This window comes from Paroedura picta, chromosome 11 (genome assembly GCF_049243985.1).
Source record: "Paroedura picta isolate Pp20150507F chromosome 11, Ppicta_v3.0, whole genome shotgun sequence".
Lineage (NCBI taxonomy): Eukaryota > Metazoa > Chordata > Lepidosauria > Squamata > Gekkonidae > Paroedura > Paroedura picta.
In genome coordinates, this window is record NC_135379.1 from 36,228,179 (window position 1) to 36,244,344 (window position 16,166).

Here is a 16,166-nt window from a genome sequence, read left to right on the forward strand (position 1 = left end):
CTCCTCTCCCCACCCCAAATTCTGCCCACTCCTGGCTCCATCAAAAAGTCTCCAAGGATTGCCCAACTCAGATATTTTAACCCTACTGCTTGAGCCAGTTTGGTGTAGTGGTTAGGAGTGTGGATTTCTAATCTGGCATTCTGGGTTCAATTCTGCACTCCCCCACATGCAGCCAGATGGGTGACCTTGGGCTCGCCATGGCACTGATAAAACTGTTCTGACCGAGCGGTGATATCAGGGCTCTCTCAGCCTCACCCACCTAACAGGGTGTCTGTTGTGGGGAGAAGAAAGGGAAGGTGACTGTAAGCTGCTTTGAGCCTCCTTCAGGTAGAGAAAAGTGGCATATAAGAACCAACTCTTGTTCTTCTTCTTCTTCTACTACTACTATTACTACTACTACTACTACCACCACCACCACCACCACAGGAAGCAGAGCAAAACATAATACCTTCCTCTTTACTTTGCAAAATAATTGTATAGTAAGTGAAGTCCAGTCACAGCCTCTATGCCATCACTCTCAGCCCTTTTACTTAATTTTATTCCACAATGAACACATCTTCTATGTGACATCCCTTCAAGTACTATGATGTTTATTAGACATAAAGTTGCCCAAGTCCTTCCTGGCAATCAGTGGGGGATGGGGGGAGGATTTACCAGGAGTGAGATGGAAACCCAGGCTACATTACCAGTGACACAATGATGTCACTTGCAGTACATGCCAACATCATCATATTGGGATGCCCCAGTAACACTCTAATATTTGGGCAAAAGCTCTATGCAAAAAATGGCTTCTGCTATAAAATATTTGCCTAATACCATAGCATTCCCAGATATTGTGAATATGATGCTGTATTTTCTGTTACATGCCAGAAGTAGAATCATCACATTGTCATAGATGTAGCCTGGGCCTTTGCTGCTCCTGGTAAGACTCCTTGCCAGTCAGTTGATCAGCTGTGGAGGTGTGGCCAGGGGGAAGGCAGAACACCCTAAGAAGACTTGAAGAAAAACCTGAGCAAATGGTACCAAAATGTAATTTTATTTCCTTTACAACAACAACAAGCCCTTTCCACATATTCCTTTTTCATATTCTCCCCATGGTTATGCATAACCTGTTAGAAGCCTGGAAACTTTGCTTCTAAGATACACAGTATGGTATGTAAAAAGTTAGCTTTAAACAAAGGAGACCTAAATTAACAATATTTGCAAGACAGTGGGAAAGTTACCTTGTTGTTTGCTATACAGAGATGTCCTGTGCGGTTTAAACACTTCACACCTATAATGGTTGAGGTGAGGCAACAGAACCAAGCTGTGCGTAGCATGCATGAGGCACATACATTGTGGCTGATTGCTGCATTCTTCACATCTTGCCTGGGAAGAATACTACAATGTCACAGAGGTAGCAATGCACATTTGGGGGCAGGAAATGAATGTGACCCCTTCTCTATTTACTCAGAGTTTTGAAGGCTTCTAGAAATAACACTGTTATTCATGGGGACTGGAGAAAGAGAATCACAAAGCTGGGGGTCTTTTTTGTTTGCAACATAATACACACACAATCACAATACTTTTATTGGCATAAAACAAGTTGAGAACAAGGGAAACAAATAGTCATAATACACCAATGAATTTAGATTTAAAAATGGAAAACCAAAAAAAAGCCATAATTAAAGTAACATCATAATCCTTGTCACTCAATAAAAATTGGCAAATCAGGTCTTTTTGATGAGTTCTCCATTTAGGCTGAAGAGATATAACATGCCTTTGCTGGACGATGAACAAAGGGCAATCAAATAAGATATGTTGGATAGTGTCAGGAACATTTAATTCACAACACTGTCTATTTTCAAAAGGAATCTTAGCAAATCTCCCTTGTAATACTTAGGATGGAAAAGCGTTAAGCCCGGCAATAATAAATGGTCTATGATAAAGGGGGTTTGCCAAGTTATAGAAATAAACCAGCATCACTCCATGCTGCATTTGGAGAACAAGAGCATGGGGAGAGCAAATTGCCAGAACAGTTGGGTGGATTTTTTGAAATTCTTGATCAAGAAGTCTTTGTTTAATTAGATTATGGAAGACTCGTTATGGAAGACTCATTCTGAGATAGGATGTAATCATAGTCAATGCCAATTTGTTTGAGTGTAGTCAGGATTATAGAGAACCATTTAAATTTAAAGAGTTCATCAATAAACAAGCCAATAGACTATCTGATCAAACCCTAAAATGTAATTTTAGCCAATATTTGAAGGTAAAAATACAGGCCTTCATTTTAAGAAGATTATGGCCTATTCCAAGACATAGAGAGGAATAAGGAACAGTTTGGAGTTCCCAGAATCTGCTGAAAAAAGGAAGACTGTAACCTTCTCAAGCTTTTATTAAAAGCTGAGATTCACAGAGGGTTGCCATATAAAATTTGGGAAAGACAGGCAGCTGGGACAAACCAATTGTCTTTAAGGAAGAAACAACAATTTAAATGGGGAGTGGAACAGTTAGCTTGGGAAATAATCCTATTTCTGTGTTTGGTACAGTGGAGATTATATTGGAAGGTAATTCCTAGGTATTTGAATCATTTAACATGCTCAATTTGATGACCACCAATATGCCAGAATGAGAGGGACCACTTCTGTGCAAATACCATAACTTTGGGGGGGGGGGGGTTTGTAGTTAATCAATAGGTCAGTGGTTCTCAACCTTGGGGTCAGGACCCCATTTGGGATCACCTGGCCCCTTTCCCGAGGTCGCCAGGTTGCCCGCTGCCACGGTGGCAGGCAGCATCGTGTTGCGGCATCTGGTGGCAGCGGCGGTGGGCTGCGGGTGGCAGCGTGTGGAGGCAGGTGGTGGTGGCGGAGGTGGGTGGAGCCATGACAGTGGTTGTCTCCATGGCGCCTTGATTGTTGTGCGTATGTGTGTTTCCACACATGTTTCCAGCCCCTCACTGGCTCCTTCTGTAGTTGCCCAGCCTGCCCGGAGGGTTGCACCGGCACCTGTTGAGGAATGCGCTGAAACGCTTCACTCAGCTCTTTCAGAGCTGGCAAGAAAGCGACCCTCTCTCCCCATACATCCCCACAGGTCCAAAATCACCCCATCCTGCCCGACTCCGTCTGGCAAGCCCCACATGCTCTGCAGCAGGGCTGCTGTGGAACCCCCCCGTAGTTAAAAGAAAGGAGAAAGGAGAGAAGCAGCAAGCCAAGGGAGCAAGACACGTGCCCAAGCCCAGCCCGGAGTGGGACAGCAAGCAATGTGGATGTGATGGTGGTGGCAGCAGCAGCCCCCTCCCCCAGGCAGGGCTTTTGTCACCTCCTGCGGGGGGTCACCCATGGCCATGGCTGAGGGGGGGCGGTGGAAGCGCCTCCACAGTGCTAGCTGGCAGCTCCTCCAGCTGGGTCTCCACTGGGCTTCGCCGCCAAAGTTGGGGTCACACTGAAGAAAAGGTTGAGAACCACTGCAATAGGTCATTGAGTTGGAAATATTTATAAAAAGTGTTCAGGTATCTATTCAGACCAGTTCTGGAGAGCAAGACAGTGTCATCAGCATAGAGCAAGATGGTGTCATCAGCACAGAGAAGAAGGGGGATTGGCCATTTATCTAATTTGGAGGGATGTCCATTTATAAGTCTTAGAGTTTTTGGAAGATTGTGTAAAAAAATATTAAATAAATGAGGAGCAAGGATGCGGCCTTGTTTACTTCCTCTAAGGATTGGGATTTGATTAGTTAAGTGGCTGTATGACCTTTTTCAGGTCAACTACTAGCTAAGGAAAAAGCAGTTGTGGGCAGAGCCTTTTAGGGGAAAACATGTAGCAGGACAAAGAGTGACATGTGCCCCAGCACACCTTTGCTTTGCCGCATATCATGTCTCTTGCCAGTTCACAACTACGGTTTCAAGCCCTGAGTCTGCAACCAAACATCTATCTTAGGCCATGGCTACAATCAGAGAATGAAACATGCCAGTAGGCCAAGCTTTTCAAATGCCATCACCAGGCAACCCGGAGGCATGGGTTTCTTCCCTTGACAATTTATTTATCCATTTAAAACTTTTCTATGCTGCCTTTCCACCGAATTCAGGGCCCCCAAATTGGTGAACTTCAAAACCAAACATTAAAACATTTCAGACATTAAAAAGCATTTGCACAGACATTCACACATAATCTTTCCAACAATAAAAACACACAAATATAAATTTAGGAGTGGACACCTGGGGAAGACAGGGACTTCAGTGGGGTACAATGCCATAGAGGCCATCCTCTAAAGCTGTGGTCCCCAACCTGCGGGCCGCGGCCCGGTGCCGGGCCGCAAAGGCCATGATGCCGGGCCGCGGCTCCCTCTCCCCCCCCGCAGTAAAAAACTTCCCAGGCCGCAAGCTTGCGGCCCGGGAAGCTTCTTACTGCGAGAGGGCGGGGAGAGGGAATCAGGGCCGGGCCGCGCCCGTGCAGGCCGCGCCCGCGGGTGCGGCCCGATCCGCGGGCACGGCCCGCGGGCACGGCCCGCCACGTGGGCGTGGCCCGTGCAGCCGCAGTCCCCGCGGCCGCGGCCCAATGCCCTGCCGGTCCCCAGCCTCATAAAGGTTGGGGACCACTGCTCTAAAGCATCTTTTGTCTCCAGGGAGCTAAGTTCTGAGCTGAAATTCTAGGGAATCCCCACGCCCAACCTGGAAACTAGCATCCCTAGGAACTGATATCTGTAGTTTGGAAAGTAGTAGTAATATTGGAAAAAATCCAGCCCCCACCTGGAGGTTGTCAGCCCTAGGGATTGGTTAAGTTCCTATGGGAGTTAGTAGCTCTTCCGGCATGCTGCCCCCACAGTGTGACTGTGTTGTGGCTGCATGTCTAACTTAAATGCATATTCCATGGCTTCACCTGCAAAGACAGCAAGCTGTTTTGAGAAGCACTGCTTTTTACCATTCTACTCTCTCTTTTCCTTCAGAGTCATGAACAATCCAGATGTTCTTCCAGTACTGCTGTGGCTTTTACACACCTTTGAAAGAGGCCATCAGCCCTCTTAAACAGTTTGCAATTCCTTTCTGAGCTGATTTACAAATTTCACATAAATCATTGTTTGCTTCTACCAGCCATTTCCCTGACATGACAAGTCTTAAATTCAACGCACAGATTGACACCACATTCCCAAACACGTTTCCTAGAGAAAAAAAATTCCACGGTAATCAATAGAATGCACCAAGTTGCCCGTTTAAAGATGACAGTGTCACAAAGCTTGTTTACTCCAGCAAGATAGGAAAGCAAACACAACAACTATAATCTGAGTCATTATCTCCAGGGCTGCTCTAAATGGCAAGTGAATACCTCTGTTCTTGCCTTTGGTTTGCCTCTAATTAATGCTAATGCCTAATGTCGTATCATCAGAATTTTGAAGCTGCGCTGAGAAATAATGCAGCTTTACTAATTCAGAGTATAGACCATATTTGCAAAATAAACTTAGTAAAATGGACATGTGATCAAAAGGAGCAATTAGCAGGTTATTATTATGCAATGATGTTATAAGCCTCAAAAGAAATTGTCTATTCCATTACATGCATATCCCTCACACACACTTTAGCATAGGTAGTTCTGTACTGCTGAAAGCCAATAGAGACTCTAGCTGGGTGACCTATGGGGCAGCCAGAGAACTGAACAGCAAATGGGAATTTCTCCAGTAATCTAATTTATATATTTAATACTAAAGTAGAAAGTCCAGTGTAAGGCTTTGCAGCACACTATTTATGCTGGTGCTAACAGATGCACCCACACATTCTTCCTACCATAGCTCCTCCAATCTCCTCCCCCATCCCATCCAAACTTGATATCTACTTTCTAGGTAGAAGCAATGGAGAAGATGACCCTATAGGAATCGTCAGATACACTATGGGAAAGAGTTTCTGTTGATGCCTAAAGAGATATGATGTTGCTTAGGAGTTTCCCCCAAAAGGGGTGCAATGCCACTGTGCTGCCAGCATACCCTCATGTTCCCACCCCTTCAGACATCCCACTGGTTTCCAGCTGTTTTGGGGCAGCTCGAACCTATATGGATAACAGCCAATTCATGATCTGTTTGTAAAACTGCAATAAAAGACCGAGCCTTAATGAAGATCGTATTTAGAAAACATGCACCCAGAGAACAACAGAAGAACACTTCCAGAGGCAACTGACTGCACCATGGTACATGAACTCTCAACGGAAGCTCTGCAAGCAAGTTTACACAGTAAGGTTACAGCAGTTTCACATAAGCAAGACTATAACTTCTCTAGATTGATTATTAGTAAACAGATACGAAGTGTATTGGCCCTCATGGCTTGCCATATGAGTAAATACTCAAATTCAGCCTCTAAAGAGAAGTTTCATTTTCAGTTTCAGCTAAAACAAAATGTCTGTTTTTTTACTTACCTTTTGTGTTACTTCATCATATTGGGTTGGGAAATTCCTGGAGTCTTAGAGGTAGATCTTGGTGGAGGGCAGGCTTTAGGCAGGTGAAATGCAGTAATTTCCTCCAGGGGAAACTGTCATCTGGACATCAGTTGTCATTTCAGGAGATTTCACCTGGAAATTGACAACCATAATATTACAATACATCACAAAATCTTTTAAGAAATTTGGTTGATAACACAGGGAGACAATGAATTTGCTAATGGTGTTACCTTATGATTTGGGCATACTAGCAAGGTTGGGTTTGTATTATTGACAGTTACGTTAATTACTCTGAAGTCCTAGGCCTTCAAGTAACCTAAATATTTTGTGTAATGTCAGAGAAAACATTAAAGCTAAAGAAAGAAAAACACATTATGGTACTAAAGCAACTACAAGAACATGCAACAACTGGAAATTATGATGGTAAATTGCATTTAAAATAATGAACAGAAGTATCACATCTAAACTTTAACAAGAAACTCAACTGTGTTGTTGTTCTGATGTATGATTCTCATGAACAGCCCTGCGTGGTAGATGACTGGATGGTCTAAAGCGAGCTATGTGGTAATTTCCAACACACATTGCTTTAGCCATTTTTCTTTTTAATATATCAGTGTTATAAAATGTATTTGAACAATAGTGTTACAAAAATTGGGTGCCAGGGAAATTGTCTGGCTTTCTTGTTCTCAATTCTGTTTTCTAGCCTCTACTCCACCTTGAAATAAATCTTTTGTAAATATTTTAAGCAAGTTTAAAAAGGTGTTACGTCTATAAAATATCAAGAATGATAATGATACAGGGGGAACGTGTGTTACATTAATTAGGAACTGCTAATCTTGTGCTGTACATACATACACACACACACACACACATACAGTGCTATACATATATGTTTCACCTTGTGAGATGTAGTGTCGACAGAAATTTCCTATCTTTATTTTTTAGTTGTGAAAAAAAGTCACATGCTGATCAAAAATGGTAAATCTTAACCTTTGATTAATCTGGAATGAGTTGTTCATGGGATGTCACAAATTGGCAGGAAGACATTGTTTGGGGTTCAGTGTGTGTGTTTTTTAATCAGCCACTCTCAAAGGATCTAATCCAACCTGTCACTCTTATGAAGACTGACAGGGCCAGAAAATATGCCACTGAACTACAACCTGCCAGCTTATAGCTATTCCTGCCAGAAAAGGCTGCATTTTTTAATCTGGATTTGGTATTGATCCTAGTTTGGCTTCAATATACAATGGCCTGTTGAGCTTTCTACATCAATACTTTAGTCATAACAACAACATTTCACATGTCAGTCAAATACAAAATGCATTATTTGGAAACCAGGCCTATATCAATGAACATAATTTTCAGTTACTATGGAATTAAACTGCTTTTACAGAGCTTTTACTCTTTTCTTTTACTCTTAAATTTATTTATTTTTGGTAGAACTGGAAGATGCAACAAAGCAATGACAGATAGCCTACAGTCAAGCAATCATGTCGGGGGGGGGGGGGACTCTGTATCATATTCAGTATTGTTAATTAACATTTTGAAACCCCTGCATCTCCACCTAATAATCCCCAGGCCTGCACAACAGGATGCCTGATGACTCAGAGAGAAAAAAATCAACTATGTTTCTTTTTGTTTTTAAAGCACCCACTTCGTTCACTTTCCACACCTCCTGTTCAGACAAGACAGAATGATATGAGATGTGGTTACCCCTGGATTCACCTTACACAGCATCAAATTTGTCTGGAAAGTCTGCCTAACGCTGTCTTTCAAAAGGAGCTAAACCATCATAACTCTGTCTTGGCCATTTGTTGTTTAAATTACCTCAGGAAACGTCTTTTTAAAGAATGACGTTGGCTGCACCAACATGCAAAAACCCACTTGATTGGACTCAGGTAGAGGCCGTCAGTCTGAGAAGCAAAACTGGAAACTCTGAACCTGTCCAGTCGAGGCCTTCTAAGACACACACAAACAGAGAGGTCCCTTTCTTTCTCTCCTGCGCTCCCCCTCCTCCCCGCGTTCTCCTCAGCTGTGGCATAGCACCTGCTATTAGCTGTGGTGGTTCCTAATTTCATATTGTCTGACAGTAGCAGTTGGACTGAGGTAGAGCCAGCCAGACCAAGAGGCAGGCTCCCTGCTTCCACAAAGCTGAATTTAATAAGATGAGAACAGTATGCCAAGATGGTGCGCTCCCTCCCTAGCACTTATCATGACACTAGTCACTCAGCGGGGCCCTTATTGCAGCCGTAATCTGGGTGAAGCTGGCAGAGCGTCCCGCTTACAAGTTCAATATAATAGAACAGCAGGGCACTAGGAGGGGGGCTGGCAGAGCAGCTTAACAAACTTAAAGCCTATTACACCATGCTTCAGAAGGGGGGAAAATGGCTCATAAAACAGTATATTCCAAGTGAAAAGCCTGGAACCGCCAAGTGCAGCATCATGCAAGCCCTTGTCCTTGATGGTACGTTTGTGTACCCATACCCTGCAAATGCTGACTGAAATGTCTGCAGTGCTGAACAAGAGGTATGTGCAGATGTATTTTTTTCATTCTGCTGTCTTGGAACTACAGGAAGCACTTGGACCAGAGTTTGAATAAGCACCTTGCCACTCCTGTGTGATTAGGAATCAATGCATCTGAGAGGGGGGTAGAGAATGGTTTGCCTACTCTACATCCTGTTCAATACAGGCAGCTGGATCCCCACTTCTGCTTTGCTATGAGCGGGAGAGATGGGGGAAGGACTGCCCCGTTGCTGCTGGGTTGTTCTGAGCTCCTTGGGATAAGAGACAGATAATTGGTAAGGGAGGAGGCTTTTGTGAGTCACTGCTTTCTTCTTCAGATACCCACTTCTTCAGTTACATTGAAACTGGGAAGGACAGGGACTTCTATTAAAGGCTGGCCCTTGAAAGCAGGAGAGAAGCCCATGAAGATGAGAAGGCCTTTATTCCAGATAGCTGAAGAATACACAAGGGGAAAGGAGGAAGGCAGCAGGGTTACCACCTGAATGCTAGCAACCAGCCAAAGGTAGACAGGGCCAGGTACATGTAAATGTGTGGTGTTACGATGCCACAATGGCATTCCTGGCATGAACCCAGGATCTGACATCCTTGCATTGGCATAAAATTCTAGGATTTCTCCCAAGCTCTGTGCAATTGCATCACTTCTGTGGATTGTGCCAGTCAACATTGTAGTTTTGGAAAGTGCATACTCCCCCATTCCCCATGCCACTCTACTGAGAGGCGGCAAGCAACCCAGGCTGCCAGTGGGAGGCCTTTTGCCATAATGGGGGACATGGGAGACCTTCCCTTCAGGAACTGGGTGAGTAACCTGGCAAGCAGGAAAGCTCGCTGGCAGAGGGGGACATGACTGTGGTAATGATGCTCCTAAACAATTCATGGGATATTTAATTTGAGAAAAGCAACATGTTTTAGTCAAGAATTAGAAGAAAGGTGAGATAAAGCAAGCAAGTGCAACACCAACTGAATATACAGGACAACTGGCGACTATTTGGAACAGGATAAAAGAAATTGAAGTAACTCGGTTTGCTGGGTCCCACAAAAAGTTCATGTAGTCTGCTATTCTGACACTCTTGACAAAGCTCAGGCCATCGTCTCCTCTGTTCAGTGCCAAAGATATGGTTGATTGCCTCTGAATGTGGAGGTTCCCTCCTTACCTTTGACAGTTAAACAGTCACATACATCTATCTAGATATTTCCATTCATACGTTTGGAGGGGATTGACCCCGATTTTTCCAATCTGTGGAGAAACCCACCCCTAACTTGTGACTAAAATGGAAAGTGTATGCTTTCATTCCCATCAGACAGACACTCGAAAGCCAAACACCAACAAACAAATCGGCAGCTGGCACCGCAATGTGAAGTGTTAGCCATATGGTGCACACAGACTAAAATATTTATTTGATTTGTCTTCAAGTGCTTAAGATGCCAGTGTGCTTAAAGATGAGGGTGTTTTAGGATTTATACCTGTCAGAATAAGGGCATCACTTTCCCTCCAAAATCTGTCCTGTATAGCCCAGGGAATGACATCTGCTGATGCGCATCTTTGCTGATGACAAAATCCTCAGGTTTTGAGTAATTTGTAGCTCTTGCAGCTACACGCGCCAAATGGCACACTCAGGCTGGTGTTACACCACTTGTCTTGCCTGGCATGGAACTACTGTACTCTCCTTTTTTCCCACTCTGCCAGCAAGAGTCATAGTTGCCCTCAAAGAATCAGTAAACTTCTGAAGGAATTCCATTGTTTAATTACTAGTAACAGCTCTAGCAGTGCTGCTACTGCCTTGAACTTCCCTTCTAAATATACCCAACAGAAAAGTTTACCATTTCAACAGTAAAAAGATGTGAAAAATCCACTGTCATTGTATTTCAGAAACATGAGCTTACTGCCAAAGAATGGTTGTGCAGAACCTAATAAATGTGGGCAGGGAACTTCTCCACTGAGATATATGAAATTGCCCTGAATCAGGTGTTGTCAGATCAGTGCTGTCTACTATGATTGTCAGTGACTCTTCCAAGTTCTCAAGCAGAGGTTCTTCACATCACCTAGGCTTTTAAACTGGAGATGCCGTAGATGGAACCTGGGACTTTCGGCGTGCAAAACTCTGCTACAGATTCACAGACCTTCTGAGCCAGGAAACTTGCCATTGTATCAGTCTTACAGTATACATCTTTTTAAATCACTGGGAACCAACAACCAAATACTACAGATCTCCTTTGTTCTGCCATAAACTCTCACTGTAGCCAGGTTCAGGACTCTGGTTAAAGGACAATTCTCTCAATACACTGTGATGAAATGGGAGGCATGGGATTATTGTCTAAGTCTCCCTTCTTGCATACCATTTATTTATCTAAATATTCCCCTCTACCCTCCACCCCCTGATTCAACCTTCATAAAGGGAAGAAGACACAGGCTCAATTTGAAACCCACTCTACAATAACGATTGCCCTAGATCCATACCAGTGTGGCTTCCGTCCTGGCCATGGAGTAGAGACGGAGCTGATTGCTCTGACAGATATCATCCAGTGCCAGCTGGATCGGAGCGGTTCAGCCATCCTTGTACTTTTAGATCTGTCAGCCGCGTTTGATGTGGCCACCACCTCGCCTTGACTGGTATTAGGGGGACCAAGTTGAAATGGCTGGTCACCTTTCTCAGGAATTACTCAGAGGGTAGCAGTGGGGCAAGAACTGTCGAATCCCTTGGCACTTCCTTGTGGGGTGCCCTGGTGGGGGGAGATACTCTCCCCCACACTTTTCAACATCTATGCGCCCTCTAGGTCAGCTGGTCCATAGTTTTGGGCTGGGATGTCACCAATATGCAGATGACACCCATCTCTATTTCCTGATGGACCTCCGGCCGTACTCCCCTCAGAAACATTTGCCATTTGCCAGCAGTGGCTAGATGGCTCAGGCAGAGTTGTCTGAAATTCAACCCCTCCAAGACGAAGGTCCTGTAGCTTGGAGAAGGAGACAGGAACAGGCAGTGCACCTCCCATGGTGCAACTAACACCTACACCAACTGCCAGGAATTTGGGGGTGATCTTTGATGCCTCACTTACCATGGAGGCTCAGATGATGAATATAGCACGTATGGCGTTTTTCTCCCTGTGCCAAGCTTGGCTACTAGGCCACAGTAATCCATGCAATGGTCACCTCCAGACTGGATTTCTGTAACTCACTCTATGAGGTCCTACCCTTGTCTTTGACCCAGAAACTTCAGTTGATACAGAATGCTGCCTCCAGGGTCCTTATTAGGACTCCTTGGAGGGCCCACATTCAGCAAGTGTTGAGACAACTACACTGGCTACCAGTCTGCTTCCAGATCAAGTCCAAGGTCTTGGTTTTAACCTTTAAGCCTATACGCGGCCTGGGTCCTACCTGAGAGACTGCTTATGCCCTCTGCTGAGCTCTCTGTTCTGCGAGTAGGAATTTGTTGGTTGTCCCGGGCTCCCAAGATATCTGCCTGGCCTCGACCAGGGCCAGGACCTTTTTGGCCTTGGCCCCAACCCGGTGGTACGAACTCCAAGAAGAGCTATGGGGTCTGACAGAGCTGTCTAGGTTCCGCAGGGCCTGCAAGACGGCGCTCTTCCACCAGGTGTTTGGTTGAGGCTGGGGGTGGTTGACCAGAGTTTTGATTGAAGGGTCCCACCCTATCTGAGCATCCCAGGATTATAATTAAGATCATAAATAACATTAGTTTGGCTGGAATCAGCAGAGTTGGGTTGGGGAGATTTTTGTCCACCACCTTAGGATTGTGGGATATTGTGTTTTATAATATTGCTATTTTTAAATGGGTTTTACAGGATATATTGTTTTTATGATTTTATTCTGTAAGCCGCCTCGATGCAACATTATCATGAGAGGCGAGGTACAAATTTATCAATCAATCAATCAATAAACAAACAATAAACAATCAATAAACAAATCCCTCTGCATTTGAGTCTGTATGCTTTCCCCTGATTTTATTCTGGATAGTAATGGGGCTATTACATATTGGCAATGAGAAGGAACCAGTGGGCTACTGTGCAGTTAGTTGTTCATCTGTGGAGAAAAGCATTTCCAATTACACTCTACTTTATACATATTCTACTTACAATGCTAATCAAACAATTTTCAGCTTGTGTACTCTGAGCATAGGGACTGAATTCTTGGAGAAAAGAGCTCTACTATTTAGGACACTTGTTCTTTGTCCATTTAGTCGATCAGTTAGAATGGCCAAATGGCCAGCCTGGGTGGTTGGCTGAGAGATTGTTCACTGAGTGCAAAACTGTCCTTTAAAATGTTTTGAACCTGTGGACATGATTAACTATCAACCAGTCTCAGCTTTATCCTTCTGGGGAACATTCTCAAGTGCCCGGTGGTAAACCAGTCCAGATTTCAAATGGGCACTAATGAGCTATCCCTAGGCTTTTGACATACAGGGTTCCAAAATACCCAGTCTAGCTCCCATGTAATTTCATGTGTATATGGAAGCTCTAGGTGATGTTCAATGCCATCCAGCATGGCACTAAGTTATCCATCTTCTCCTCCTTATTAGATTCTACAGAAGTCGCAAAACTCCTAAACCAAATGTGGGGAAGGAAACAGAAATCTCTTAATGGACTTGCTTCTCAGAATAAATTCCTAGCCAATCCAATCCTCCATTTTTTTCCAATATAGATATTTTGGTCTTTGGGTATCCTATTGTGTTTGGCAAATGTTCTCAGTGCTTTACAATGTAATGACTGATATGAAAGTAAGGGCTTTTCAGTGCAATCGTCAACAGAGCTACACCTTTTAAATCTCCTGAAGTTGATGGCATTAGAAAGGTGTGACTCTGCTTAATTTTGCTCTGTTAATTTTGCTTCCACACACTAAGCCTAAATCTATACACCCTACAGTGGCTAGAAGGTACATATTATTTAACATGGCTTCCTTGCATCCTCTCTTGCATATAAGCAATATTCAAAACAGAATGAAAAAGGGCACTTTTCTAAATATCATATGTGAAAATGGCTTAAAAGTTTAATACATAGAGAAGTCAATGAGCCTCAAACATTTCCCATCTAAATATATTTTCTCTTTCACATACAAGCATGAATGATGAATATGAACAGTCTTGTGTTGACAGCATGGAAGAAGAACAAGGTCAAAATAGGCTTAGGTCAAACTAGAGAATTGGATATGTTTTAACTTGAAAATTTAGAACAGTTGAAAACGGTGCTTTTAGGAGAAAAAATGCTGAATATTTTATGTGCTATATTAGTAATTATGTAGAGTTATGCCTGAGGGTTCCCCTGCTATGTGTGGTGGCTTTAATTCACTTTTTAAAAGGGCTTTTGAAATTGTATGCATAATGTAATCTCTCTCAGATTTTCCACTATTTGTATTTTTTAATGTAGCACAATTGGATGCAAACAAAAACATAAAAAGGGTAAAATTAATGATAAAAATGGAGAAGGAAGAATGTTATACATTTATACCTTACTCCTAACCGTTTGAACTAGTCTTGCTATTTGCCCTGCAATACTGAACAGACCTCCACCCTCACTCCCTTATGAGCAGGAGGAAAAAAATGGTATGGAGGCAATAACATCAGTGGTAATGCTCTAGGAATTTCCCACCTCTATGGTAAAGTCCATAGAGTTTTTAGCAATTCCTAGAATGTCATCTGGAAATGATGTTATATCTGTCTTTATCCCTCCCCTGACTCCACCTGGAATTGTCATCACATCTTCAGTGTTTGGGGAAATTTCTAGTACATCACAGATAATGTGACATCACATCTCCTAAAACTCCACCCTTCCTAGGCACTACTCCAATAGCCTCTTGAGATTGCCAGCCAGTACTGAGCACAATCCTGAAAAGTTAAAGGTAAAGGTATCCCCTGTGCAAGCATCTTGGGGTGACATCCTCCAGCATTTTCATGGCAGACTCAAGACGGGGTGGTTTGCCAGTGCCTTCCCCAGTCATTACCATTTTACCCCCCAGCAAGCTGGGTACTCATTTTACCAACCTTGGAAGGATGGAAGGCTGAGTCAACCTTGAGCCGGCTGCTGGGATTAAACTCCCAACCTCATGGGCAGAGCTTCAGACTGCATGTCTGCTGCTTTACCACTCTGCGCCACAAGAGGTTCTGTCCTGCAAAGTTAACTGCAAGTAAATTTCAATCAAAACAATGGAATTTAATAGATTAAGATTGGCCTAGTTTCCAAAAACAGCAGAAAAGGTGACAAACCTGTATCTCTGCTACTCTACTTCACAATGCTAGAGGAAAGTTTACATAATGCTTCCACATGACAAAGTTTCTTTCCCATACCCTTCTAAGCCTATAGACATCAATGGATTTAGAAGGGTATAATTCTGCTTAGAACTGCAATAATAGATCACCAGGAAAAGAGTCTCACTTTATGATGGATTTTTCTGAGCGATATTTTAATGTGCATCAAGACTGAAACAAACTAGACTTGTTTTTATGGACCTAAATCCTACTTATTACTTTCTATGGGACTTAATGGATTATACTCACACCAAATCAAACAATGCATTTAGGTATCTTCAAGGTTTATGTGTTTTGTTTTTTCAACTTTAAAAAGCACTAAAGATAGATTACAAATATTGGGCATCTCTTCAATAAAATGAAAAATCTTCATAATATATGGTTGCTGGTGGAGTATCCATGAATATTTATGGCATAAGGAAAATTCTACTATCCCCTCTGCTGAGGTCACCATGGGATGGCTTAATTGCAGTGCCCTCCTAAACAGACTTATACCCTTTTAAATCCATTGAAGTCAATAAGGCGTAGAAGGATATATCTCTGCTGAGGATGGCACCATATCTATTTAGCAGCCATGGATAGAACCACAAGGCAGTGAGAGAAATTTCTTCGGGATGGAGAACAAAATTAGGAAATGTTTTCCCACAAAATTATGTGGGTTTCATTTCATTCACTGCATGAACAATCACACCCTCACTGTGTCTTTTGGCACCAAACTCTAGGCGCAAACCCAAAAAGGATAGTCACAGTGCCATAGTGTTAACCATTTCCCCAAAGATGTGTACTGGAATGGACTCATCCATTACACAAGACTAAAAAACCTACCGATAGGAAGAATGCATTGCTGTAAGCATTAGTCACATTCAATGATGGACAAAATAACTGAAACCAGAAGAATTCCTATGCTCAGTATTTTTTTTAAGATTCTTCAATTAATCTCTCAGTTTCAATTGCTCAGAGATTAGGGTGTATGTGAGCTATCTACTGCCCAGGT

At 43.2% G+C, this 16,166-nt stretch overlaps 1 protein-coding gene and 1 long non-coding RNA gene across 2 annotated transcripts in view; both read right to left on the reverse strand.

Moving 5' to 3' along the window:
* The window catches only part of EOMES (eomesodermin), a 112,725-nt gene extending 106,232 nt beyond the window's left edge, over nt 1–6,493 (reverse strand). The window contains exon 1 of the mRNA XM_077303880.1: nt 6,375–6,493. The gene's annotated coding sequence lies outside the window, so the exon portion shown is untranslated. The remainder of the gene's footprint in view (nt 1–6,374) is intronic.
* A 6,399-nt stretch (nt 6,494–12,892) lies between these two features.
* LOC143820268 (uncharacterized) overlaps nt 12,893–16,166 on the reverse strand; it is a 41,598-nt gene continuing 38,324 nt past the window's right edge. The window contains exon 5 of the long non-coding RNA XR_013225294.1: nt 12,893–12,954. This is a non-coding gene — a long non-coding RNA (uncharacterized LOC143820268). The remainder of the gene's footprint in view (nt 12,955–16,166) is intronic.